Below are 26,335 nucleotides of genomic sequence, written 5' to 3'. Positions count from 1 at the left end.
TAGGCGCTGTGAGATAGTGATAGGCTCTCTGAGAGGGAATACCATTGTCTTCAGTTTTGTACCCAGTGGTGAACCCACCAGGCACCAATGGGTAGTTCCAATCCCAAGGCTACACAGATGGCCTTGGTCAGACTCAGTGGGACACCCACATAGCAAAAAGACCTGAGGAAGTTCATGAGGAGCTCTAGAGCTAGTATTTCCTGGAGTCCCTGAAAGTTCAGCACCAGCTCCAAAAAATGAGTACGTAGGACAAGCCGATGGAAGCCCCTGACTTAATGCTGCCATGGCTGCTTAGAACTGCCATGTGCTTAGAACTAGCATGTGGAAATTGCCATGCTGTGAAGAAATTCTTTTTTCTATCATAGTTGCCGTGGTGATCTTTCAGGTGAAGCCTGTAAGGAAGAACTGGGTTCCATGGCAACACAAGAATCCAGGGGCGATAACACTTTCCAGAAGTTTCTCCTATGACCCTTGAACTATGTAGGTAAAGGAGAATTTATTTGCATCACTATTTTGCATTCTTTAAGATCACATTTTATTGCCCAAGAAGAAACCACTCTTCATGCTACGCTGTTTTCCTTAGCCTATAAACACAGGGTTTTGTTGTCTTGTTAGAGAAACGCTTTAACAGCTGGGGCTTACAGAATTTTTTTTTTTTTATAAAATCCTCATTTATTTAATGGTTATTGGGAACTAAAGGTTACACTGTTTATCATGTAAGTTTCATTTCCCCAGAAGTGCTTCAGAGAATGGGCATGAGAGAGATGCAGCCTGTGACATGAGGAATTTGAGACCAATAGCAGCAGAGGGAAAAGGAAGAGATAGTTTTGCCTATTTTCAAAAGGTAGCTTTTGAACGTATCGCTGGAATTGTGTGTACACAAAGACATGGTGGTTTTCGTGAAAAGAGTGTGGGTACTTGTGTAAGAGGGGCGTCAGTTTGAAGTCTGGGCCCATTGTCCAGTGGGTGTCTGATGAGTCCTTGTCTACAGCCTACACAAAGAAACATGGCTGCTGTGCGGGACTTCAAATGACAGGCTCTGCCCGGGCTGCCCTTCTCACTCTTTATTACTCTGCTGACATTATCTCCTTCCAAGTCCCTCAACTGAACCCAGCTGTCACTCAAGAAAACTGATCTAGTGTTCCATGAACTGCTCTGTGGATCCAATAAGTAACCCAGAGGCTTTCAGAAGGCTAGTTCTAATTTGAAAATCTAAAAAAGTAGGTGTTTTTAAATTATATTTTGTTGTGTATATTTCTGTGTGAGCATATGGTATGGTATGATGGTCAGAGGAGAGCACACAAGTGTCCACTCTCTCTTCCTATCACTGGGTCCCGGGGAATTGAACTCGGGTCATCAGGCTTAACCAATGGTGCCTTCACCTGCTGACTTATCTCACTCTCCTGACGACAGTTTTCATCGATGGCAATGCTTTTAACAAAATGTAGGGACACAACCCCGTTAGGAAGTGTGTGTGTGTAGTGCCTGTGTGTAGTGTGTATCTAAATGTCATGCCTCACAAGATATTTGCAGTCTTTTAACTGAGGTCCTATGTATCTCCACGAAGGTCAGCACTGATCCAGCTGCTCTTTGGATACAGGGCCAGCAAGGATGAAGCTTTCTTCTTGGGGTCTGGCCCTGCCTCCTTATGGCACTTTTGCACATGGCATCTTGGCTGATTTTTTTCTCAGTTGGAGATTATATTAGTTATTTGTCTAGTTGTTATAGCAAAATACCTAACGAAAGCTACTTAGGGAAGAAAGGGTTTATTTTCCGTCACAGCTTGGAGGTATGGCCTTCATAGTCGGGAATTGGTGGTTTTAAGGCAGGATTTTACTGCAGGATGTTAGGGCAGTTGGTCACACTGCAGCAGGAAGCAGAGAGCAGGGACTATCCATGCTCAGCTTGCTTTGTCCTTGTTCAGTTTAGGACTCCAGGCTATGGACTTGTGCTATGCAGACTTAAAGCAAAGTCTGCCTATCTCCACTAACCTAGCCTCGAGTCCCTCACAGCCATTGCCCAAGACTAACATACACTAGGTAATCCTCCACTCATATCAGGGTCCTGTCATCACAAAGGTACTAAGTAGAGATGAGGGCAGGAGGCTAGGGAGGGGGCATACTCAAGGTCCCAGACATGGATAGGCCCCTTTCTAACCACATCCCTTGATAGACAACTCATTCACCCAGACTCTAATCCCCTTTTCTTCCACTACTTCCTCAGGTCTGGAAACATTGCTAGTTAACCCTGATTCTTAGTGCTGAGATCCCATTACCCCTTGAGCCAGCTCTGTGACTGTTTGGTTATTTGGGTCGATGTTTTCAGTTTCTTGCCAGGACCCTGATTGGTACCCTGCTTCTGTGACCCACAAATGTGGAGGCTGAGACTCTCTGGCCTCTAGTTATCTACCAGCGTTCTCTCTTTACTTACAAGGGTTCTCTTTGCTCCAGGTGTTAGACCTATTTGTGGCTGTAAGAAGTTGTCACGTTGTCCCTTGCTTTCTCCAAATAGACCACATTTCACCTTGCACATCCACCCTTCTGACTCCGGTAATTTTTCTAGTCTTTTTGCCTGACCTCTTTCTCCAGATATCTTCCCTAACCTTCCTTGGTTGAGATCAGCATCTCTCTCTTCATTTCCACCCCGTTTGGCTCCATTGCCTCATATGGTAATTGCTGCATCCTCTAGGGAAGAACAAGAGTTCCTACACTAGGTGCCCACAAAGTATACCTGGTATTGCTTTTAGGAGTATCAGGGAGAATGTGAGGAGAAGCCAATGCAAAGGCTTCTATGAGTAAGCAAGCATAGATTTCTGATTCAAAATCTATGTGTAGAGTCAAGTCTCCCTTTTTAGCCATAAATAACAAGAAGTCGAGCCGGAAGCCCTGCAGATAAAAACACTTGTGTGCAATCCCGAGGATCTAAATTTGGGTCCTAGAGCTGGGCCATGGTCACTCTTCCCTATGACACTAGTACCGGAGGCTAGCAAGACAGGAGAGTCACTAAGATTACTGGTTGTCCCCTTGCTCCACGTTCAGTGCCAGTCCCTGTGCTAAGGTAATAAGGGAAAGAGTAATGGAGCAGGGTCTCAGACAGGATCTTCTGGGCTCCAGGCCCTTATAACCATACAAACAAATGTGCAGAGACAACACACACACCCCACAGTGTTATCTAATTATATAGTAAGACCCCTTGTTTTCCATTCTTGTTGCCCCTAAGAACAACAAAGCAACATTTTTCTATTTATATGAAGAGCAGATTTTTTAAGTCATGTTTTATTGGAACTCTGATTCTTTCTTTTTCCTCCTCCATGTAATAGCAGTATCGAGGAAGAAGCAGTTAGCCAGGCACCTAACTGATGTAGTCCAAGATGAATCTACAGAAGGGACATCAAATCTTTGCATTTAACAATAAACCTTAGCCGTAACCCTTTCTCAGAGATCCTGCGACCACATGAGATGGCCAAGTCTTCCTCCTAATGACTTTCGTACAGGTGATATAAAATTATACTAGATCTCTACAGTGCTTCTCCAATAAGCAGAAGCAGCTCACTCCCAGGCTAGAAAACATCCTGGTGCCTTTGACAATTCCCAGAAACGAAGAATTTTTATCTCAGTGAAGCAAAGTGGAGAGCTTCAAACATCTCTGCAACTGCGTTGTTCTTTGATGCAAACTTAGCCTTCCTTGTGATGCTCTTGCTGAGCTTCTACCAAGGCTTCGCTGGCACACTGTGAGTGCTCTCCCTCGTAGCGATCACACAGCCAGTGCCCAGCCCTTCCCAGCCTTGCAGCCATGGTTCACTTGCCTCTCTCCTGGCGCTGTGGCACTGAACATGCCTGGACTCCATTTGGAATGAACTTTCCTCCTCTCTCGCAACTCCCATTTATTTCTTAGAAATTCACCCTAAATGTCCCTGCTTTTATGAAGCTTTCCCTGCCATCGGTGTAGGCTGTTCCTGCTCTGAGACCTCAGAACTCTGTGTTTGTGTATCTTCATTCTATAAGACACTCATCAGAACAAGCATCACAACGCTCACAGTGTTAATGCAACGTGAGATGGAAGACAGACTTGTAACCACAACTCTTTTAAAGCTGCCCTGAATGTGCTGGTCTGTCACCTGTGATGGCTGGACAAATTGCCACCGTTTGTCTCCCTCTGATCAAAGGCACCTGGGCAGAAGGCATAACGTTTATCTTTTTCTTCCAATAGAAAATCGCCATAGCAGGTTTATTCACAAAGCGTTAGGAGATAATTAAAAGAATGAGTGTATGAAGTTGATTTTGTCTTGTGATGGATAATGTTATGTTCACAGCCCTTTGATTTTTAACTTGAGTTTTCCAAGCAGAAGTTTCTATGACTATACTATTCCAGCGCTCAAGTACCTTCAGACCTGACTGGCAAAGGATTAAAGGGTTGACTCAAGTCCCACCCCGTGTATTGAGAAGCCCAATAATCGAGCATTTCTTATAATGAACGAACTTTTATCCATTGGTTCTGGCAGTCACTAGTGACAACACCATTTTAGTTAACTTTAAGTGGGGAATATTTGTAGATGTCAAAAGAAAGGACAGCAACAAATAAGGATATTAAAAAATTCAATGGGTAAAGGGGGATCAAGAAAATAGTAAGCACACAGCATCCTGGGTTGCTCTGGGCTGGATTCCAATCCCCCTTCAACTTCCTGCTGTCTCTGTTACTTTGGGAAAGTTGCTGAATGTCTCTGTTAGAAGGAAATTTAAAAAGTAATGATTAGGAGGTGGATGAAATGGCTTGGAGGGTAAAGACCTGCAAATGCCTGGTGACTCCAAGTCAGTCCCCACAGGTGACCCTACTGTGACTTGAGGAACCAGTGGAAGCAGATGCTGGTGTCTTATCTAGCTAGAATGTCAAGTGGCTCTTGGAAATGGGCTGTGGTGGAGGTAGCAGCCTGCAATGTCCATGGTGGCCTTGATGGCAGCTGTGGGGATGGTGAGTTTCATGGTTGTGGAGATGACGCCAATGAATTCGTCAATGAAGGAAATGGATTTTGGAGGTGGCAGAAGCCATGATGATTTTGGCAATGACAACAACCAATTTTCGAATGTTGGACCTATGAAAGAAAGAAACTGGAGAAAGAAGAAATTGATTTCCCCTAAAGTAAGGGAGCCCAGTCATTTACCAAATTATGAAATAATGATGTCTGTGATGGTTTTAGTAGTAGCATGCATACAGCGACAACAGGAGGTTGTATGTGTGGCAGGGATGGTATATATAGGTGTCTGTGGATCCCATCAGGTGTCTTTATTGGTTATATTTGACTACTGAGACAGGGTCTTTCTCTGAACCGGGAGCGAGGCCACTGTGGTCAAACCCCAGTCATTCTCCTATCTCTGTCCCTCACAGGATGGGGGTCACGGGTGCACATGTGATCCCACCCAGCTTTCACATGAGTGTTGGGCATTTAAACACATGTCATGCTTGCACAGCCAACAGTCGTACGTACCGAGCCATGTCCCTAGCCTGGCAGAATATTGTAACACTGCCAGAAAGAAAAGCTAGGAGGACAGGAGAGCAGAAGCCAACAAAAGAAATGGCAAAATTCTCAGAATTCTTCCCAGTCCAGATTATAGCTGATTGCAAGAAGCTAATTATGACAACGTTTTTGTCAGATCCCAAGGAGTTCCCAATACCAGCTGCAGAGACTTCATGTCATCAATCAAGTTTGTATACAAGGACATGGAACAAACCAGCGTGTTTGCTTCCTGTGCGCCAGGCTCAGTATAGCAAGCACTTCACGGCTGCCCTTGAGGACCAGTGAGATTTTCCTCAGAATGCCATTTCTACCCCCCAGGTAGGTGTGGATGGGGCACCTGGATGGAAGTTTAGTATGGTGACACACACAGACACAGAGCTCCACGCAGCTCTTCTGTTCTCCTCTCTCCTATGACTAGGAACATTTCAGTCAGGTGACCCTGGTAATCGCAAAGTTGGGAAACAGGGGTCTCAGGCTCTTTTGTGGAGAACAGCTGCCTCTATCAGCTGGCTTGTGAGCTCAGTCAGTTACGGGGCGGGGGGTGGGGGGGTGCGGGACATAGATGCTATGGAGATGTGTTTTAGGCCCTGGGGACTACATGCCTAGCCAGTTGTAGCCAGTTGTTTTAGTTTCTGCTCTGTGGTATTGTCAAGGATCCTTAAGGGCTTAGGGTAGTTTTCTTTTCTTTTTTTTATCTATACCTGGTTATTTCCTGAATGTGATAATTTGATCACGATGCTGAAAAATGATCTTTACAAAATAAAAAGCAAACTAAATGGTGCAGTTTGCCTGTGAGACAGCTTCCGTGGGCACAGCGGGATAGACACACAGTGGGACCGCTGCCCTCAAAGAGTGTTAGCACCATGTTAGTCACTGTAACAAATGTCCTTCTGCAGGGGCTTTTTTAGAAATTGATGGATGGATTACATAAGTTCCCAAAGAGGTATTCCAGATGGGGGTAGTTGTTCTCCTCAGCGGAGTGTGGGGCCCACTTGGTCCCAGTCTTTGGACAACTAGGGTCATCTAAAATGCTTCGAAGACAGAGGAGAGCCAGAACAGAGACTTTATTATGGATGTCTGTGTGTGCCACTTGACTGAACCATCATCCAAATGCCACTGGGCATATCTACTTAAAAGGAGGCTGGCAGGCATGGCATCAGAGAAGAATCTCTCGGGTCCTCAGGAGGAGCTATGAAGCGTGGGCTATGTTGAGCCTGGTGCATAGAAATGAAACTGGTCCTCACCCCATTGTCACTCTTCACTCACGTCATAAAGTAAATGGAATCACGACTCTGTAGCTAGTGTTGGAAAAATCATTGTGATCTGACAGGAAGAAAAATGTTTGTTGTAATGAACTGATTTCAATAAAACTCAGTTGGCAATGGGAAGCCATTCTAAGAAGGCTGTGGAACAGCCTGTCCGTAGATCACACTGGTCTGTGCACAGTTGACTTCTCCCTCCCACCCCATCTCCCACCTCTTCTCCCCCTCTCCTTATACCCTCTTCCCACATCTCCTGGGACGTGGCTGCTCCTGATGTTTCATCACTGTTGGCCTTTGCTCCATTGCTCAAACTTTCTAAGATGCCTTTGGCCCATTTTTTCTTATGCTGAGGGAAAGGGAGAAAGAGAGGGGAAAGAGGGCGAGGAAGAAAAAAAGAGAGGAAGAAAGAGGAAAGCCATTTCTTGCCCCTGTGAACAACATATTCTGACTGGGGATTCTGCTTCCCTGGGAAGCCTGGTTCCGTCTTTTCTCTTACCACATGTTCTTCTTCACAAACGAGTTCTAATTCGAGGGCCCATTACTACGATTTGAAAGTGTTGTGCACACGCTTAGGCTTACAGTCTTTTAACCTTTCGAAAGAATATTTCGTGTTGAAAGTGTTGCACACATACATAGACTTGTAGTTTTTGAAACTTTTTTAAAAGACCATTTCACATGCTTAAAAAAATATTTATAAGAAGATTTGACAACCTAGGCCTAGGCAAAGAATTCTTGGGCTTGATGACAAAGGCATGACTCACTAAAAAAGTCAACAAACTGGAATTCTAAAAAGCCCTTCACAAGAAAAACGTTGCGAATGATATTCAAAATGCTCGTATCCCAAACATAAAAGAACCCTCTGAACTACACAATAAGTTAATAAACAATTTGATAAAACGTAGACAAAGGCCTTGTAACAACAGTTGTTCAAAGGTAGATATGGATAAACATATGAAAAGAAATTCACTGTGATTAGCTCTTAGGGATTCAAATTACAGTTTCAAGGAGATATCATCACACTCCCACTATCACAGCCAAATTAAAACACACTGATAGTAATAAGTATTGAAGAGAATGTGGAGCAAATGGTCTCTTACATAGTGTAGACGGGAAAGAAACCACTCTCGAAACATCAGGTTGTTTCTTATATACCTAAAAATATCCTTCCACATAACCCACTAAATACATGTTCTGGGCATTTAGCCTAGAAAAAGAAAAAAGTATGCATAGATGAAAAGCTATAAATAAATACCCAGAGTAGATCACCCCTAACAATCAAACACTAAAAACAGTTCGAATGTCCCTTAATTGGTGATGAGCCAACCAACTGGTGCATGCATTCAGTGGAGTACTGCATAGTAAATGGAAAAGAACACATGATGTATGCATACAATTTCTAGACTGCAATTTTTAAACCATGTAAATATGGGGGGTTGTATGCCATACCTGCAAAGGCCAGAAGACAGCATCGGATTTCCTAGAGCTGGAGTTACAAGTGAACTGCCCCGTGTGGGTGCTGAGAAACAAACTCTGGTAATCTGGAGGAGCACCAAGCCATCTTAACACCTAAGCTGTCTCAGGTTGCTTTACTCTATGTGATTACACTTGGAGGGATCCATTATAACCATACAGAATAGATCCATGGTTACCAGGAATTAGAACTGGGAGTGGGGTGAAAGAGTACACAGTAAGGCTCAGTGTGCTGCGGTGTGGAGAGTTCTGCATCCAGGTTCAAGGAACAACTATGTGAATCTAGAGGTGTGATAAGACTTTATAGAACTGTGGACGCACACACACACACACACACACAGAGAGAGAGAGAGAGAGAGACAGAGAGAGAGAGACAGAGACAGAGACAGAGACAGAGACAGAGGGATCCACTTACAAATTCTATAAATGAGCTGAGTACAGTGTATATGCCTATAATCTTTGCTCTCAAGAGGCTTGAAGCAGCAAAGCCACAGGTCTAAAACCAGTCTGGATTGCGTAGAGAGACCCTGTTCTCCGTGTGTGTGTGTGTGTGTGTGTGTGTAATTGTGTGCATGTGTGTGTTTGTATATATGAAACATATGTGTGTATGCGTAAGCCAAGGTAAATAATATATATGACTAATAGTACTGAATTATTACCAAACTGCAATTGTGACAAAGGACTCTTGTGATGTGTCATTAAGGGGAGCTGGGCAAAGTATATGCAGGTTCTATCTGTGCTATTTTATTATTTGCTTCTTGACAGTTGTAGATAATTCCAAATTATTGAGATTCCCCAAAGATATTTGGCTTGTGCGCTCTTTGCTTATGTGTGTTATGTCTGTCCATACCTACTGCATCCATTCTGAGAACTCATGTCTATCCATAGCCACTGCATCGATTCTGAGAGTTCATTATGTCTGTCCATACCTACTGCATCCATTCTGAGAATTCGTTATTTTTGTCCATACCCACTACATCCATTCTGAGAGCTCGTTATGTCTATCCATATCCACTGCATGCATCTTGAGAGTTCGTTATGTCTGTCCATACCCTCTGTGTCCAGTCTGAGAATCTGTTGCATTCTTGTTCACTCCTCTAGAAGCAGCAAGCCTGTCGATAATTTTAACAACAACACCTCTTGTGAAGAATAACTAAAAGTGTGAGAGTAGGGTCTGCTTTTGCTTCTGTAGAGGACGACTGGCTTGCTCCCCCTGATTCTCATTCCTCCTGTGCTGAGTGCACAGAGCACACCATCTCCAGAGACTTCCTCCCCTTGGCACATGTGGGAGAATGAAGGATAAATGCAGATGGCCTGCTCACTCTACTGTGAGATGTGTTTAGGCCTCACACATCTTCTCTATCCTAGGCCCCTGATGCTACATCAAGAGCTGCTGCACTAGGCTATCACAGGCCTACAGTACTTTCGCTATTTGCTTTTGTGTCTGCACCTTTCTTTAAGACTGAGAGCTGTACCAAGGGCCTGGCCTCTGAGTTCACCTGCTTCCCTGGAGGCCAGGACCGTGTCAAGGATTTAGAAGGAACTTAGTACATGTGGCTAAAAGAACAAAGAATGAGTGAGGGAAACATTTGTTGTTTTGAGTTGAGTTTTTTCTTTCGTTTTTAAATCTCTGTCAGTGATTATAGTGTCTAAAGTTTAAAGGAAAAATCTAAGTCTCAAGAGATGAGCTGCTTGCGGGAAGAAAGTCAGTTGATCCCTGATGCAGTGGACAGTGGTTGAGGAAGTCCACAGAGAGCCAAATAATTTGCATTCTGAGTGTTCTGTCGACTTTCCCCCTCCCCTTGTCTCCTGCCATCTCTGATTTTTTATGTTCCTTGTCAGGACACAGGAGTACACACAGGATATATAGCACATGTTGCAAGGTCTGGGAGGGCTCTTTGCAGGACCAGGCACAGCCAGGATCAATTAAGTAACAAGGAAGGTAGAAAATATAGCTACAGCTGGAACACATCATTTAGTCAGGCATGTGGGCTCAGCCCATAAAAGGTCAACAGGCGAGGGGCGTGAAGAGCGGCCACTGAATCTTTTCGCTATGCAGAGTCCACACTCTCTGAAAAAACACTGCACATCCCAGAGTCCCACTCTCCAGTTAGCATCACGCATGGGCAGACTGAGCAATGAGCTCTGCAAACCATGGTCCTACTCATCTGCCTTCTTCTTTAGTGGATCTCTCCCCATCCCCCTATCCGTGGGTGAGTTATTCCACAGTGACGGGTCAGTTTTATGAGATGGAGGCAGGCCTCAACTTTTAAATTACAATGTGTGAGAGGAGTTGGATGTAAATGGATTGAGGGAGCTTCTTGGGAGGAGGAGGAGAGCGGCAATCCCCGACAGAAAGCAAAAGTTCACACTTCATATTCTCACTGGTGGGTTCTAATTACAGAGTACATTACTGGTCAGTTTCAGCAACTATGAACTTAACAGACAGAGTAGCTACCAGGTTTCTGCTAGTGCAATAACAAGGACTCATTGCTTCATAGTCAGATTCAATGCCGTGCCCTGAGTTTTTCTCAGAATAATTATTCTATCCTTATAATGCTGGGCTTGGTATTCTTATTCATTTTTGGTCAATTTAACACATGCTAGAGTCATTTGGGAAGCGGGAACCACCATTGAGAAGATGCCTCCCTTTGAATGACATGTTGACAAGTCTTTGGGGCACTTTCTTAGCTGGTGATTGAAACGGGAGGACTCAGCCTTTTGTGGGTAGTGTCACCCCCGGACAGGTGGTCCTGGGTTGCACAGAACAGGCAAGCTAAGTGAGTCAAGAAGAGCAAACCAGTGAGCAGTGTCCCTTCATGGCCTCGGCCTCAGCTATGGTCTCAGTTTCTGCCTTGGCTTCCTGCAGTGACAGATGGAGAACAGGACATGTAAATCAAATAAACCTTAATGCCACAGTTGCTTATAATTGTGGTCTTTATTGCAACGATAGAAGGTAAACTAAGATGAGTATACACATACATACAGAGAAAGAGAGGGGGAAAGCGAAAAAAGAAAAAGATTTATGGTTGGTTTTCAGGGCGAAAATCTAAGTATATAGGCAGAATGTAGAGTTTCCTTACATTAAGCACAGTCTTTCATTTTCTTTATTAATTTTATTGAGCTCTACATTTTTCTCTGCTCCCTTCAATCTTCTCCCAAGGTCCCCATGCTACCAATTTACTCAGGAGTACACACAGCAGAAAAATAAATAATGCCATCTTGAAATTTGCAGGCAAACGGATGGATCTAGAAAGCATTCTTTCATTTTGATCATCATTTTGAACACAATTAGGGAAGGAAACCCAAATGCACATGAAGGGTTTTCACCAAAAAATAGGGCTAGAAAACAAAGTTCAAATGACCGTAACTGCTAAAAGTTCATATTCCCATTCAGCAAATCATGCTCACACAACTTCACTGTGTATGACACTTAGTGAGCAAAGACATCAGTAAGATTAGTTGGCACCATTCTGAGGTTCCCATTGGGAAATATAGTCACATAGTAGGACAACAAAGAGAAAATTGTCCCTGCTGACAAGTGTCTTGATGAAAGGAGGAGGTCTAGAGGAGATCTTTGTTTTATGAAGGTCTTTGCATACATTTAGAGTATATTATATATATATATATATATGTTATATAATATATAGAGTATTTGTATACACCTTTGGATGCATTTAGAGTCTTCAATTGCCTTTGTATTATCTTTTAGATTTAATTTAATGACTCCAGGCTATGTATTCAGATTCATAAGCTGGTAGGGAGAAATAAGGCTCAGATCCAGATTTTAGCTGTGGACATTTTTATTTAGCTACTTTGAGCATGAGAATGAATGAGATCATGTATGTGAAGGGATATGGGAAAGGGGCTGTCATCATGAGAATGTCTACAGTAAAGTAAGACCAGTGGTGTGGTTGGAAGCATGTAATCCCTTGCTCTCCACTCTGTCAAACAACTTTGTGCTTTGGCACACTCCTCCCAACTCACTATTTACAGGGTGCTGAGTGAGAACAGGACAAATTAAATTATCTCTGCTCATTTGTGCCCAGGAATGAATGAAGCATGATATAAAGGAGCTCCTGAAAGTTACACAGGGAGTTGATTGGCTCCATGGTGGGGGGGTGAGGATGGTACTGGGATTCAAGAATCCTTTAGGAGGAACTGCTCAGGGTAAGGCTAACAGTAGGGCACTAGAGGTGGGATTGTCATCCCCATAAAGAGACTGTCAATCTGTGACTTTGAAGGCAACTTCAGTTGTGGAGATACTGTCTAACACTAGCTTTCCAGACTTCAAGGAACCCTCACTTTGATACACTATGTAAATTAATCTTTCTAAAATAGGACTGGTAAATAAGAATGACTAGAGATGGTCCTGAATTTTTATGTGGCAGATATTTATGAAGATATTTGCAGAATTTGAAGGTTTGGGGAAGGGATGTGAGATAAAGAGCTATGGATTTGATTAGCAATAAAAGGGGCATGTAAGCACGTGACACAACACAGGATGTCCTGGACTGCACTTGTCACCCAGGCAAGTTTGAACTGCTCCCATCTCGGTCTGTCATTTCCCCTGCAGCCCCTTCATTGAGGATTCTGGATAACTCCATCCGTGCTGGTGTATTGGACTGGTCGGGGCATAGAGAGGATCAAGTTTTCGAGACTCCCAGGACCACTGTGCCAAAGTATCACAAACACAGTGGCTGGCACAACAAAAATCTGTTCTTCCTTAGGCCTGGAAACCAGAAACCTGAACCAAGCCTGTGAACAAAGCCACATATCCCCTGCAGGCTACAGAGACGAATCTTTTCTTCCCTTTTTCTGGTTTCTGGTGATCATTAGCAAGGTTTAATGCTTGTTGGTTTGTGGATGAAGCCTTCCACTTTCTGCTCTCATCACCATGTGATCTCTCTTCCTTTAATATCTCTGGGGTGTCTTTGCTTCTAATAAAGACAATAGGCAAATTAGACTCCAGGTCCCACAATCCAATTCTTCTTAGACTTCATCTTAAGTGAACTTATTGCATATACAAATACCTTATTTTCCAGTGATGTCTTGTTCTGATGTTCTGGGTAGATGTGGATTTGAGGGTATCCCAAGACAGTGGAGTGGAAGGTTTGAGACTGGGTTCTATCCTATAGCTCTTGAATTTGTTCTTTCTTAGGAAGACAGGTCATCCCCAAAGCTTCCTTGAACCGAGTTTAATAATGTTCCATTGTTACCTGGCCTTCGTAAGTCAAGTCAAACTCATTGCATTGGTTACTTGTCTAATGCTGTGACAGAATGCCAAGAACAAGGCAACTCATAAAGAAGGGTTTACTTTAGACTTGTAGTTCCAGGGGGGCAAGAGTCCATGGCCACCATGGCAGAGAAGTGTAGCAGCCAGCAGACATGGTAAATGGAGCTGAAAGCTGAGAGCTGATGGCTCACGTCTTGAATCACAAACAGAAAAACAGGGACAAACTTGAAAATGGCACAAGTCTTTAAGATATCACCCTCCACCAGTGACAGGCTTCCTCTAGCAAGGCCATTCCTCCTAAGCCTTCCCGAATAAGGTCACCAACTGGAAACCAAACATTTAAATGCCAAGATGAATTGAATGTCCTTCTGTATGTGTGTTGATATTATTGATTGATGAATAAAGCTGTTTCAATGGCTTAACAGAGTACAGCCAGGTAAGAAATCTGAACAGAGATATATATAGAGAGTAGGCAGAGTCAAGCAGATGCCAGCTAGCCACTGAGGAAACAAGACATATAGAAAATGAGGTAATGTCATGGCCATATGGCAATACATAGAACAATAGAAATGGGTTAATTTAAGATGTAAGAGTTAGCTAGGAATATGCCTGAGCTATTGGCCAAACAGTGTTATAATTAATATAGTTTCTGTGTGATTATTCAGAAACAAAAACACAGTCTCTGACTACAAATGACACCCAATGTAGAATCAAAAGATTCCAGGTTCAACTCCTGGCTGGCTTGCCATCTTTCCTTTTCTGTCTAAATAAAAAAGAAAGTTTAAATTTTAACATAGTAAAATTACATATAATGAAACAGGTATCAAGCAAAAATTACAGTTTTAATATCTGGTCTATTTGCACCTGGTAAAATTAAAGAAAATATTCCCTCATCTATTTTATCTTTGTGAGTCTAAAATTTCTCATCTAACTTATCTTTTATCATAACTAATAAAAACTATAACTATCTGTCTTCAACTCCATCGAAGACCCCAGAAGGATATAGTATTACATAAGTAAACAGGAAGTGCATTATAAGTAACTTCCAAAGATCTAGAAATGACAGAGACATCTCATTGGAGGCTGAGAGAATCTGAGCCTAGTATATACTTTTGAAACCTCAAAGCCCATGCCCAGGGACACACTTCCTTCAACAAAGCCATACCTCCTAATTTTTCCCTAAACAGTTCCATCACTATGGACCAAGCAATCCAATATATATGAACCATTCTCATTCAAACCCCTACATCCTGTCATTTAGACTAGAACCCTTTACCAACCTTGACCTGGACTCTTCGCTGTACTGACAATGTTATTTTTGATGTTTCATACAATTGGGTGGACTTCTATAATGGGATTTGAATAGATTAATTCATGCAGATTTTAGAGATGAACTCAAAGGAAAGAACATGACTTCCTTGCCTCACAACTGCCTGGATTTCACTTGTGGTGGAAGAGTTTTTAGATCAGAATGAAGAAAATAGATTCAAGGTCATTGTACAGGTTCCCTATGAGCCTGATTCTGGTCACTTCCAGGATTTATTTTTTATAGGCAAAAATTATTTGTCGTTGAAGTACTCTTTGTTGTTAGAGGGTTGGACCAGAGATGGTTCGTGAACACAGCTAAGTGGGGATTTTTTTTTTTTTTTGGTCTCTATTTGTTTCTTTCTTTTCCATTCATTTTTATTGTGTGAGAATTTTATATATACTTAGAATGTGTTTTGATCAAATCCATCTCCCATTCCCTCTCCTCTAACTCTTCCCCTTTTCCCCACCATCAATCTCTCCAAATTCCACATGTTCTTTTATTTTTAAACCCACTGAGACCACTTAGTTCTTCCTGTATATGATAGAGCTGCCTATTGGAACATAGATAACATCTCAGCAGCCTCATTCCTGAAGAAATCCAACTCTCCCTCTCCCAATTTCCATTAGTTCTTTATCTAAAGGTGGGACTTCATAAACCTCTCCCCTGTCTGTGTTATGATTTTGTTGGTTTGATCCACAGCCACCGTGAAATCATGTGTCACATCTAAAGAAACAGTTTTGCTACAGCTATCCAGTACATCTGGCTCTTACAATCTTTCTAATTCTTTTCTCTGATGATTTTGGATCCTTGGGAGGGGTGAGTAGGATAAAGAAATCCATTTAGGACTGAGCACCCCATAGTCTCTTATGCTCTTCATGTTGACCACTTGGGGCTCTGTTTTAATTCCCATCTATTACAATATATTGCCATTGCTCTTGGTTACTTTCTATAATTTCACAATAATACTATGTGGTTGAAGATACCACTTGAGATACAGAATATGGAAATGTTAAGTAGGTACCAAACTGGAAGCTTCACCCCTCGTGTCTATCTTCTATGATTCTGAAGGTGCTGTGCATGCTACCAGGAGAGTAAGTAAATGACAGTTTTACCCAGCTGTGAACTCTGCAAGCTATAATAGTGAATAACCTGACAAGATATGCTCACTGATGCAATAGTGGCATGGATGTTATGGAAGTAACCAATTGGTTTCTGGTTGAATTTAAGGCACACTCCTCAAGAAAGAACTTATGCCTGATGCCATTAATAGGGTCAATAGGCTGTGACTGACTAGGTCATAGACCCTAAGTAAGAACCTATTGCTGTTATTCTGCTAAATGGACATAGTATTAACTCACCTCCTGAAAGCACTTATCTTTATATCCGTGTGTTAGTTCATCTCTTGGCACAGCTGAGTTTTGAGATTAAGGATTTAGCTGTCAATAAGGCACCTTCAAGATGGACCTTTCCTGTGTGACTGTCAGGCACTCCCAGTAAGTACTGGTACAGGACAAAATCAGAGGACTTAGAATTCAGGGTAATTCTTGTGAAAGGAAGCTATTCACTTACCTTGGAATGTTCTTATTCTTGATTTTGACTGAATCTAACTCAGCATTTCTCAAGTGCTTTTTCATTATTTTTGAAGAAACCTTTTTGATATGATTCCATAATTACTTCTTTCAACCTCATAAAAATTATCAATAGTGATTATAGGTGTGCTACATGTATGTGTATTTTATATATATTTCTGCCTATCACTGGAAAAGTTTTAAATTTTATGTTCTCTCCTGGGAGAGAGTGCCCCTGACAGAGCTTATCTTGCGTAACTGAGGGTTCTTTGTAGACCAAAGAATAATGAAGCTTGTTTTAAATCCCCTCAAAGGCCCATGGGGGTATCATGTTTGTCTTATCTTCTGGAGTTGCTGTAACAAAATACCCAAGGCTAAGAATCTTAATTTCTTTCTCAGAATCCTGTAAGCTAAAAGTTTTTTCTATCTCTGGTGTCAACTTTCTCTCTGGTAGCAGATCTTTCGGCATCTCACTTCTTTACAACTCTTAGACCTCTGTGCCAAAACGGCTCTGGAAAATTTCTGCTCACCCTCTAGTAAACAGTGGTGTCCCTCACTCCTTTATACTCTGTCATCAAACTGTATTTTATTATCTATTCTTTTCATCATTTTTTCTGAAGTCACTTTGTTCACTTGGGTTTTTATGCCATTGCCACCCACTAGAATGTTTTAGCCACAGTTGTATCCAGTGTGCCTACAATCCAACTTAGTATCCAGCAGACACTGAATAAATGTGCAACTGAGGCTAAAATAATGCCTTCTATTTTCAGATACCATGAGAATAACCAGCAGAGTGCACAGCACTCTCGAGTTACAAAGGACTCCTCTCTCCTTTCCTTCTAGAAGACTTTCACCTTCCAGGCAGAGTAGTAAGTCCTCATATCGTCCATTGTGTGGGTATGATCTTCTTAGAATTGTATATCTTACTGGTAGAACTCTGGTCTCCTAACCACAGGCCACCCTATCTTTATCACATTCTTCCAGCCTTGAATGGAAGAAGATGACTTAGCTCCTCTGAAAAATCATCCTACAGGCCACAACCCCAGAGAAGCTAGACAACAAAGAGTACCTTAAGAGAGACATATTTGAATCTACATAGGAAGGTGAAAAACACAAGACCTCCTGAGTAAATTGAGAGTGTGGGGGTCATGGGAGAGGATAGATGGTGAGAGGAGAAGAATGGAGGGGAGTAGAAGATAATGTATAGCTCAATAAAAACAATAAAAAATCCTACATCACTGAGAAATTGTTGAGTTGGGTCATAAACCAAAGCACTGTGCAAAGTGTCTTCCTCTTTCTGTCTTTCAGGAATGGAGTGTTTGGTGAGACCGCAGTGCAGGATCGATGAGGGTGAAGCTGAGCAGAAAAACGGTGAGTGGTCAAGAAAGACACTGAATGCCTGGTGAGGATGTGTGGCCCTTGTGCTATAGGCAAAGATTCCTGTTTTGTCACTTAAGACTATTTGTTCCATAAGAATAACAGCATGACATTGGGAGCAGGATGCTCCAGAAAAGCCAAAGCGGAAGCTGGCAAGACTAGTCAGTAGATTAAGGTGCTTGTTGCTAAGCCTGACCTGGGTTTGATTCCCTGGAACCTCACGGAAGAAGGAATGAAGCAACTTTCCACATGTTGCCATCTGACCTCCCACCAACACTTGCACTGTGGCATGCAGATATTCAATAAATAAATATAATGTAATGATATCTTTTCTAAAGGCCAAGGCTTCTAGAACTTGAGTGGAGAGCAAGGGATTAATCTTTTGAATCATTTGAAGCAGAATCATCAACAGGTCTTGATGTGAGGGTAGACAGCAGTGTGCATGTATCTGGTTTATGCTTTCAAAAGGAGGATGGTGACAGAAAATGAATTTATTCCCAAGCAGGAGGAGGTCCTTCATTGGCATCATACTTGACATAAACAATTTGTGTGAAGAAAGATGTATTTTCTTCCTCATTTTAGCCTGTTTCTCTTATGGTTACTTGCATCCACACATGGGAGAGGAATGTCATGGCAGTGGAGGCATGTGACAGGAAAGAGAGACTTCCTCCATGGCAGCCAAGAAGGAACTAGGAACAAGTGATCTACTTGTACCAGATAGGTTCCTCCTCCTAAAGCTTCTAGAACCTCCTTTAAAAAAAAGGCACCATTTGGGGACCAAGCACTTAGCATTTGACTTTGTGGGAGATATTACATGTGTAAATCATAACAGCAGGGGGAGGGTCAGTAAGCAGATTGATTTTAGGCAGGCTGTTCAGGGTTTCCAGCATGGAGAGACAAAACTGACTGTATCTGGGCAAGGGAGAGCAGACACTCAGTCAGACACCAACTTGGCTACATACAGTGAGCATCTCTCAGACGTCTCTCTGGCATTCTGATGCCATAGCCAGTGCTCCCAGCTTTTGGAAAACACAAGCTAAATTTTGAAAAGAGGGAGGTGCATTTAATGTGGCTTGTATGAGGAAAAGCTGCCCTCTCTTGCTCCCTGGTGTAGAAGCTCATCACACAGCAAAGATTTGAAACTTGTGATTCAGGTATTTAGCGGGCTGCAGGGAGACCATTACCATCTGAAAACCTTGCACAGGGAAGTGTGTCTGTGGCAGAAGCTGGTGACAAGCTCTTCCTTTTGCAAAGACACCCCAAGCATTTACATTTTTTACTTTTGCTTCCTGTCTCATGCTCAATAATTCTGACATTTTCTTCAAATGCAAATGATGTGTCTGAAAATTTTACAAATGTGACACTTTAGTTTTCCAGGAGTGGGGGATTTCTTTCAGATGACAATGCTGTCTGTCTCCTGGCTCTGTAACTCCTAGCTGGTCTAGCATGAGGCCAGTTGCTTCATCGGGTATTTCCTTTCTGAGAAGATCTTCAAGCTGAGACAAGGCACTAGTTGTTCAGCTAAGCATTCAAAGTATTCAATAGTAATTCTCAAACCTCAACCTTGGAAGGGCCCTCAAGGTCAGCAAATGTTAGATATTCCTCCTCCTTGCTGAATTTCCATGTCATCTTTCTACCAACTGGGTATTCTCCAAAGACTTGCATGTTTCTAATGGCTGGTAGGAAAAATATCCTAAAACTATGAATAGAATTAAGCTTCACTTACGTTTGAAAGCTACCACACCATGGTCTGGTTGGCCGCTGTAGCCTTCCCCTAGGGAGGAGAAGTGGTATCGAAGTAGTTGTTCACACTGGGCCTTTGCACAGATGCATTTGGACTCGTATACTTTATGCGTGTCATATCCTGAGCATCACTTCAAAGCTTGTCAGAAGCTCCATCCCAGTCCCACTGAACCATAATCTGGATTTTAATAAAACCCTTGGATGCTTCCCATACACAGGGATTTCTAAGGGGGGATTTAGTTACCTGTCCACGCATACTGTTTTCTTGTTGGGAAATTGACTTGATTGGACTCAATGATCTCTAAAAGCTCTTTGCATTCATAAGATACTAAAACTAAAATACTGAGTTTATAAAAAAGCTATGATTTGCCCAGTCTTAATAATGGAAAGCTAGGAGAAATCTAGATATAAAATAAGAGGACATTGTTTTAATGAGAAGTTCTTTTTAACCATTTACATTTTAAAAAGATGTGTTTGCACAAGATTTTGTAAAATGAAAATTCTGGAGAAACTAGTAAAAGAAGCCCAGACTACACAATTTTATGTGTATACATAGTACACAATGTATAAAGGATATAAGAAAATACCAAAATGACTGTGTTTGCACATAGGCATATGATGATAATTGTTATCCCCCTCCCCTGCCCTGCCACAGAGGTCCCTTACACCTCATCCTTCATGTGCTTATGACTTGATTATAGGAAGAAAAATGTAAATACCAAGCACCCTTCTTTTCTATTAACAAAGATAAAATAGAAGACTTAAAAACTTCAATGTTTACAGGCAACCACGTAATTTATGCTATAATAAATGTGTTAAATCCATTGTTTGTTATACAAAACGTAGCCTTCAGCTGTTGTCTTTCAAGGCCTAGCTCTGTTCTTCAAAGACAGTTTCTCTCCTTAGGCACTCTGAGGTCAGGGACCTTGTGTGAATCAAGTCTGTATCTTGGGCTGACAAAGGAATGGAGCTGGATTAGGTACAAAGTAAACCTGAAACGTAGGAAAGAGAGTAGAGAAAGGGGAAAGGGGAGGGAGGGAGGGATGGAGGGAAGGAGAGATGGTGGGGGTAGAAGCAAACTCTAGTGTTGCTTGAGGTTCAGCCCCTTTGGAATCTTGCATTGCTTTTCCGCCGGATCTAGTTCTGAATAACAAATGGCCTTGCTTTGCTTGTTTTTAGTGTCATGGTCTTGCCTCTCCAATGAGATTTCAAGTGTCATAAAGGAAGAAAACATGCTGCCTTATAAAATGTGTTTTGTTATTCTTCTTAGAAGCAATTTAGTTTGGGAAGCATTGTTTATTCCTAGTTATGTGAGACCTCAGGATTGCGGCTGTTTTAGGGTACAAGGCAGGGCCATAAGATCATGTTGTTTTTCATTTTGTTTTATGTTACAAATTGAACAAAAGTTTCTTGGCTATATGCAGGGAAATATCAAATGTGGGAGACAAAACGAAAAGATCCCAGCCTTTCTGCCTGTCTGCCCACAGATGTGGGACTATATAGAGAACAACCTGAATTCTAGGAAAGAAATCCCAAGCTCAGTTCAGTAGCTGGCCTTCCTGTCAGCCATCACACTTCCTGTACCAATCCAGGACTGTGCAGAGCGACTCCTGCTCCAAAACTTGGACTGTTTTCTAACTGGGCTGAGACCACTGATGACACCGCATTTCTGCAGCAACACGAAGTGTCCCCAGGACTGAAATGAAAGGTAAACTCTACTGAACAGTCGCACAACTTGACAGGTTGGATCACAGCAAACAAAGGTCTAAACACCCTTTCAGCAAAGGCAAGACTAGGTACTCATACCGGCAAACTCCAATGCCTTGATTCCAGATGCCTAGGGCTCACTGCAAAAATAGAACTAGAAGAATAGCCAATACAATACTGCTCCTCTAGAAACCATCTCCTCAATTATTGTAACAGCTGATATAGAAGAAAATTATTTCAAAACAGCCATTATAAATGTGTTCGAGGAATTCTGCTGTAGGAAATCTTACAGCTAGTGGTTACCCGCCCACTGTGGGGTGGCCTCTTATTCTATATATGCTTATGCAGAACATGCGTCCGGCCTCTTTTCCGGCTTCTCCTTCTATTCCGGTTGCGGATTTCGGTGTCTGATCTCTGTTCCAGCAGAGGATTTTGATTTGTGAGTTTAACCCTAATTAAATAACCATCTATTTCTCAGTTCTGAGCTAGTGTGGGATTTCTTTTAAGCAACCGTCTTCAGAACTCAAAGAGGATATGAATGAATGAATGAATGAATGAAGATAATAGAAGCACAGTTTAATGAAATAATGCAAATAATTCAAGATATGAATATAGAAATTAATAAGAAAATAGACTCTCCAAAGGAAAGCCAAACTAAAATAAAACTCAAAAAAAAAAAATCAGGAAGCTAAATAAAAGCTCTAAAAAAAAAAGCCTTACCAATTGATTGTTTCAAGTGAGAGAGAGTATATCAGGTCTTGAAGGCAAGGTAGATAAAACAGATCATTCCAGATGTTACAGAAAACGTTAAATTTAAAAAGAATTCAAATACAAAACATGTAGGGAACTCAGAGAAACTATAATTGAACAAACCTACATATCGTATGTATAGAAGAAGAAAGCACACAAATATTTCAACAAAATTACAAAAGATAATTTCCTGAATCTAAGTGAAGAGTTGCCTATCTAGGCGCAAGAGGCATACAAACCACCAACACAGAACACACAAGGCAAACCAGAAAAGAATCCTCATGTTGCATACTAATAAAATCATTAGACAATAAAAAAATAAATAATACACATACATACATACACACACACACACACACACACACACACACACACCAAAAAAATCCAATCAAACCAAAAACCACCCAGTGAAACCGAGTAGGAAGTGTTTGGACAAATTGCTGGGAGCTGTAACCTCAGCAAGTTAACACAAGGAAATACCCATGGCACCAAAGCCAGCTGCTTAAGGTAGAGCTTTCTTGGTGGGCTCTGCTCCCTCCCAGTGCTCAAACTTTGCTTAGTCTTGAAGACAACTTTTGGCTTCCAGTCCGTTGTTTCCTTGTGTCTTTCTTTCCAGTGACTTAGAATATTTCCCCGTGATATCCAGCTCAAACTTTCACATTCATGAACTTCATTTCCCTCGCATTGGAGGCAACCTCACCCTTAGCGCTCCTGCATCGTTAAAGAACTGGAGCCTGGCCCGAAGTACCTACAGGTCTTAAAGACACAAAACTACCCTTTCCATTAAGTCGAGGCAGTTTTTATGAAACTCAGAAAACATGGGATGAGCCCTTGGGCTTCAGCTCTGGGCCGTTTGCCCTAAACCAGACTGCCTCAGAGCAAAAGAATTTTAATTCCTTCGCAGTAAGGTTTGCTGTGCCTGGTAAGGCCGTGAGTGGGCTGGGACTTGTAATGTCTTTGGAGAGGAAAATGGACTGCAGTTTCATGGCTTCCCAACACGTGATGGCCTGGGGGCTTCTGATTTATTTATTTTTTTTAATGGAGTGTGAGGCTGTAAACCCTTCCTGCTGGCAGACTGGCAGGCTATGGGCGGCTGTAGAGGTGCGCTCTGACTACAGCGATGGTAGGGACGGGAAGCTGCCGGCGTCCTGTAATTAAAACCATGCTCGGCAAACGCACCTAAAGCCAGGGGTCACATCTGATTTCATCTAAAGCATTCCTCCTGGTCCCTTCTTAACCTAGTCTTGACTTTTGAGCGTTCTCGTAGCTACAGAGCTAGGGATGGGGGCGGGTGGGCTGAGAGCAACTGAAGTCGTACACGGAAGGTTCAGAACGGGTTCTGTCTGTACGTTAGCTGCAGAGTATTGGTGTGCATATTGCATCCTTTACCCCCACCTCCCCAACTTACTTTCCTTTATGCTTTCTTTTAAATGGCATACTTTGAAGAGGGTAAAACGGAACCTGAGGAACTTAATAAAGGTGATCCTTATTATTCCAGCCTTGCATTCAACCCCTCTAAATTTCTAATGAAAAACACACTTTTGTTATTATTCACTTAAGGCAACGCACGTTTCCAAGTGTCAGCAGATTTTTTTTTTAATGCTCTCACCGCAGTTATCATCCTCTGACATAAAGTTCGGCTTCTACCTGGCTGGCTAGGCTATGTAGAGTTTCACTTTTGCTTTGGAGCAGGGTGCTATCCTGAAGGGTCTGTAGAGTGAGCCAGGATTTCAGTTCAAAATAGAGAGCTTTCACCCAAAATGGCCTTGCAGTCACTGAGCCGGCAGGTAGAGATCAGATACATGTGTCTGCTTTGGTTAAAGGCTGAGAATATAGCTCAGTGTGGAAGCACTCACCCACTCACCTAGCACGCTGAAGTCCTGGGGGCAGGATGCCATCACTAGTGCTCAAATAAAAAAAAAAAAGAATGCAAAAAAGTAATAAAAGCTGAGTGTATTGGTTAACTTTTCTCATGGCTGATACCAAACATCTATTTAAAAAAAAAAAAAACCTTGAGGGGCCTAGGGTGTTCTGTGGCTCACAGTTCAGAAGAATACAGTCCATCACAGTGGAGAACACATGGCAGCAGGAACAGCTTAGTCCTTGGCGCAGGGAAGCAGACCATGTGCATCCCAGGGCTCAACTGGTTTTCACCTTTCTCCTTTTAATTAAGATTATGGGATGGCGCAACCCATGTTCAGTTCAGTTTATCCTATATGAAAAGCCTTCAAATTCTCATGCCAAGGTGTGCCCTGTTGAAGTCTTAGGTATTTTTTTTAAGCTTTTCTTTTGGCATTTATATATAGCATGTCATACCTATGGAGGTCAGGAGACAACTTGAAAGGGACAGTTCTCTCTTTTTACCACGTGGCGTTTGTGACTCAAAACCATGTTGCCGGACTTGGAAGCGAGCACCTTTCCTGGCCCCTTTGGTGTTCCCTACTCTGTCAGGATGACAACTGAAGTGAGCACGGCACCTGCTGTAGTGGAATGCAGCTTGCTGGTGCGGGTGTGTACCGAGACGCTTGTCCTCAGGCTGCTTTGTTCTGCGTGAATACCACAGAATCAACTTACACAAAACCACTTGGCATAGCCTACTGTATGCCTTGAGTATAAGACATAAGCCATGGCTTCTGGGATACAGACAGTTGCCTGGATGCTGTAGGTAGCTGGGATGGCTGGTTGAAATGTCAACTGTCTCCTCTAGGCTCACGTGCTTGAATGCTTGCTCCCACCTGGTGGTGTTCTTTTGGAAAGTTGTGGAACATTTAAGGCAGTGGTACTCAATCGTCCCAGGGCTACTACCCTTTACAGTTCCTCGTGCTCTGATAACCCCCATCATAAATTTATTTTCGTTGCTACTTCATGACTAGCATTTTACTGCTGTTGTGGATTGGAATATAGAATCTATATCGGAATATAGATTCTGATGGTCTTAGGCAACCCCTTTGGAAGGGTTGTTTGACCCAAAGGGGTCGTGACCCACAGGTTGAGAACCACTGATTTAAGGGGTAGGACCTTGATGCAGTGGTGACTCACTCACAGGGCACAAACTTTACAATTTTTTTTTGTCCTGGCCCCAGTTGCTTTCAGTCTCTTTGCTTCCTGATTGCAGGTGCAAGGTGACCAATCACAAGGCTCCTACCACTGGGTCTTCCCCTCTACTGTAGACCGCATTCCTTCCCTACACTTACCCCCAAATAAACCTTTCCTTACCCTGTCACAGCAAGGAGAAAAGTAAGATAATTGTACCTGTGCATCTGAACATCTCTGAAGAGCTCTGGTTACCCCATGCGTTGCCACTAGCACAATAGTAAAACTTTGTGCAAGGGTGTTGCTGCAGCTACCATGTTGGAAGAGTTGAGGAAATTTTCAGCTCTGTGACAACCATATGTGACAACCATCTCATCTGCAGTGTGTCATCACACAGAACCTCAAGCAGCACAGGGCCCTGTGTTTACAGTTCGTCTCCCTGCTGCTTCTCTTTTGATACCTGTTTATGCAGCTGTGTTTTAGGTTAGCATCTTAGTTCTTAGCTTTTCGCTTATCAATAACTGAGAAGAGGGGAGTAATTTGGGAAGTCCTCCACTTTGTCAGATGTCGGCAGTATGCTGACGTACTGAGGATAAGGATAAGACAGCTTTTTTTTTTTTCTCTGCCTCTGTTTCTCAAGGTGGTGCTAGTTCTCTGGTTGGTATGGGTTGAATGTCCTTAACAAGATCATGTGTTTGAAATACTCCAGCCCCAGCTGGTGGCACTGTCTGGGGAAGTAACAGAAACCTTGGGACATGTACCCTAACTGAACTGAGCTGGGTCCTATCTGATCTGTACTCCCTGTTCCATCACAATATTAGGGGTACAGCCACACCTTCCGGCACCATATACTGCATGTGATTCCCATATGCCTTTCCCAACATGCCTTTCCTACTCTGATGGGGGGAGTTATGAAATCATGACCAAATAAATCTAGTGTCCCTTAAGTCACTTCTGTCAGATAGCTTGACACCCCATTAGCAAAGTAAGTCCCACCCTGGCTCTTTAAAGGCAAAGGGAAGAAATCATGATTGCAGCATCTGCCAATTTCCACGGTGTCAAAGACCCTACAACAGCCCATTTCAAGCTGCAAACCAGGAATCACAGCAGGCTGAGCTATCCACGCATCCCGCTCTACCAGGTCCTGCTCATGGCTACTTTCACCCAATCTCACTCACTTTGTGCCAGCTTTCCTACCCCTGTGTCAGTATCCTGGCTCATCTCAGACAGAACCCGAGGTCTGGCAGAATAAATGAATATTAAATAGGAAAGCAGCACCTCAGCCTTTCAATATTAGCTAAAGGTTGCGTGCAAGCACACCCGCATCTGTAAACAGTGTAAATGCGCGGGATCGCCTCCTGCAAAGCA

The sequence above is a fragment of the Alexandromys fortis genome, unplaced genomic scaffold (assembly GCF_014885135.2).
Source record: "Alexandromys fortis isolate MF-2015 unplaced genomic scaffold, M_Fortis_MF-2015_v1.1 scaffold_0, whole genome shotgun sequence".
Taxonomy (NCBI): domain Eukaryota; kingdom Metazoa; phylum Chordata; class Mammalia; order Rodentia; family Cricetidae; genus Alexandromys; species Alexandromys fortis.
Note: the sequence above shows the minus strand (reverse complement) of the source record.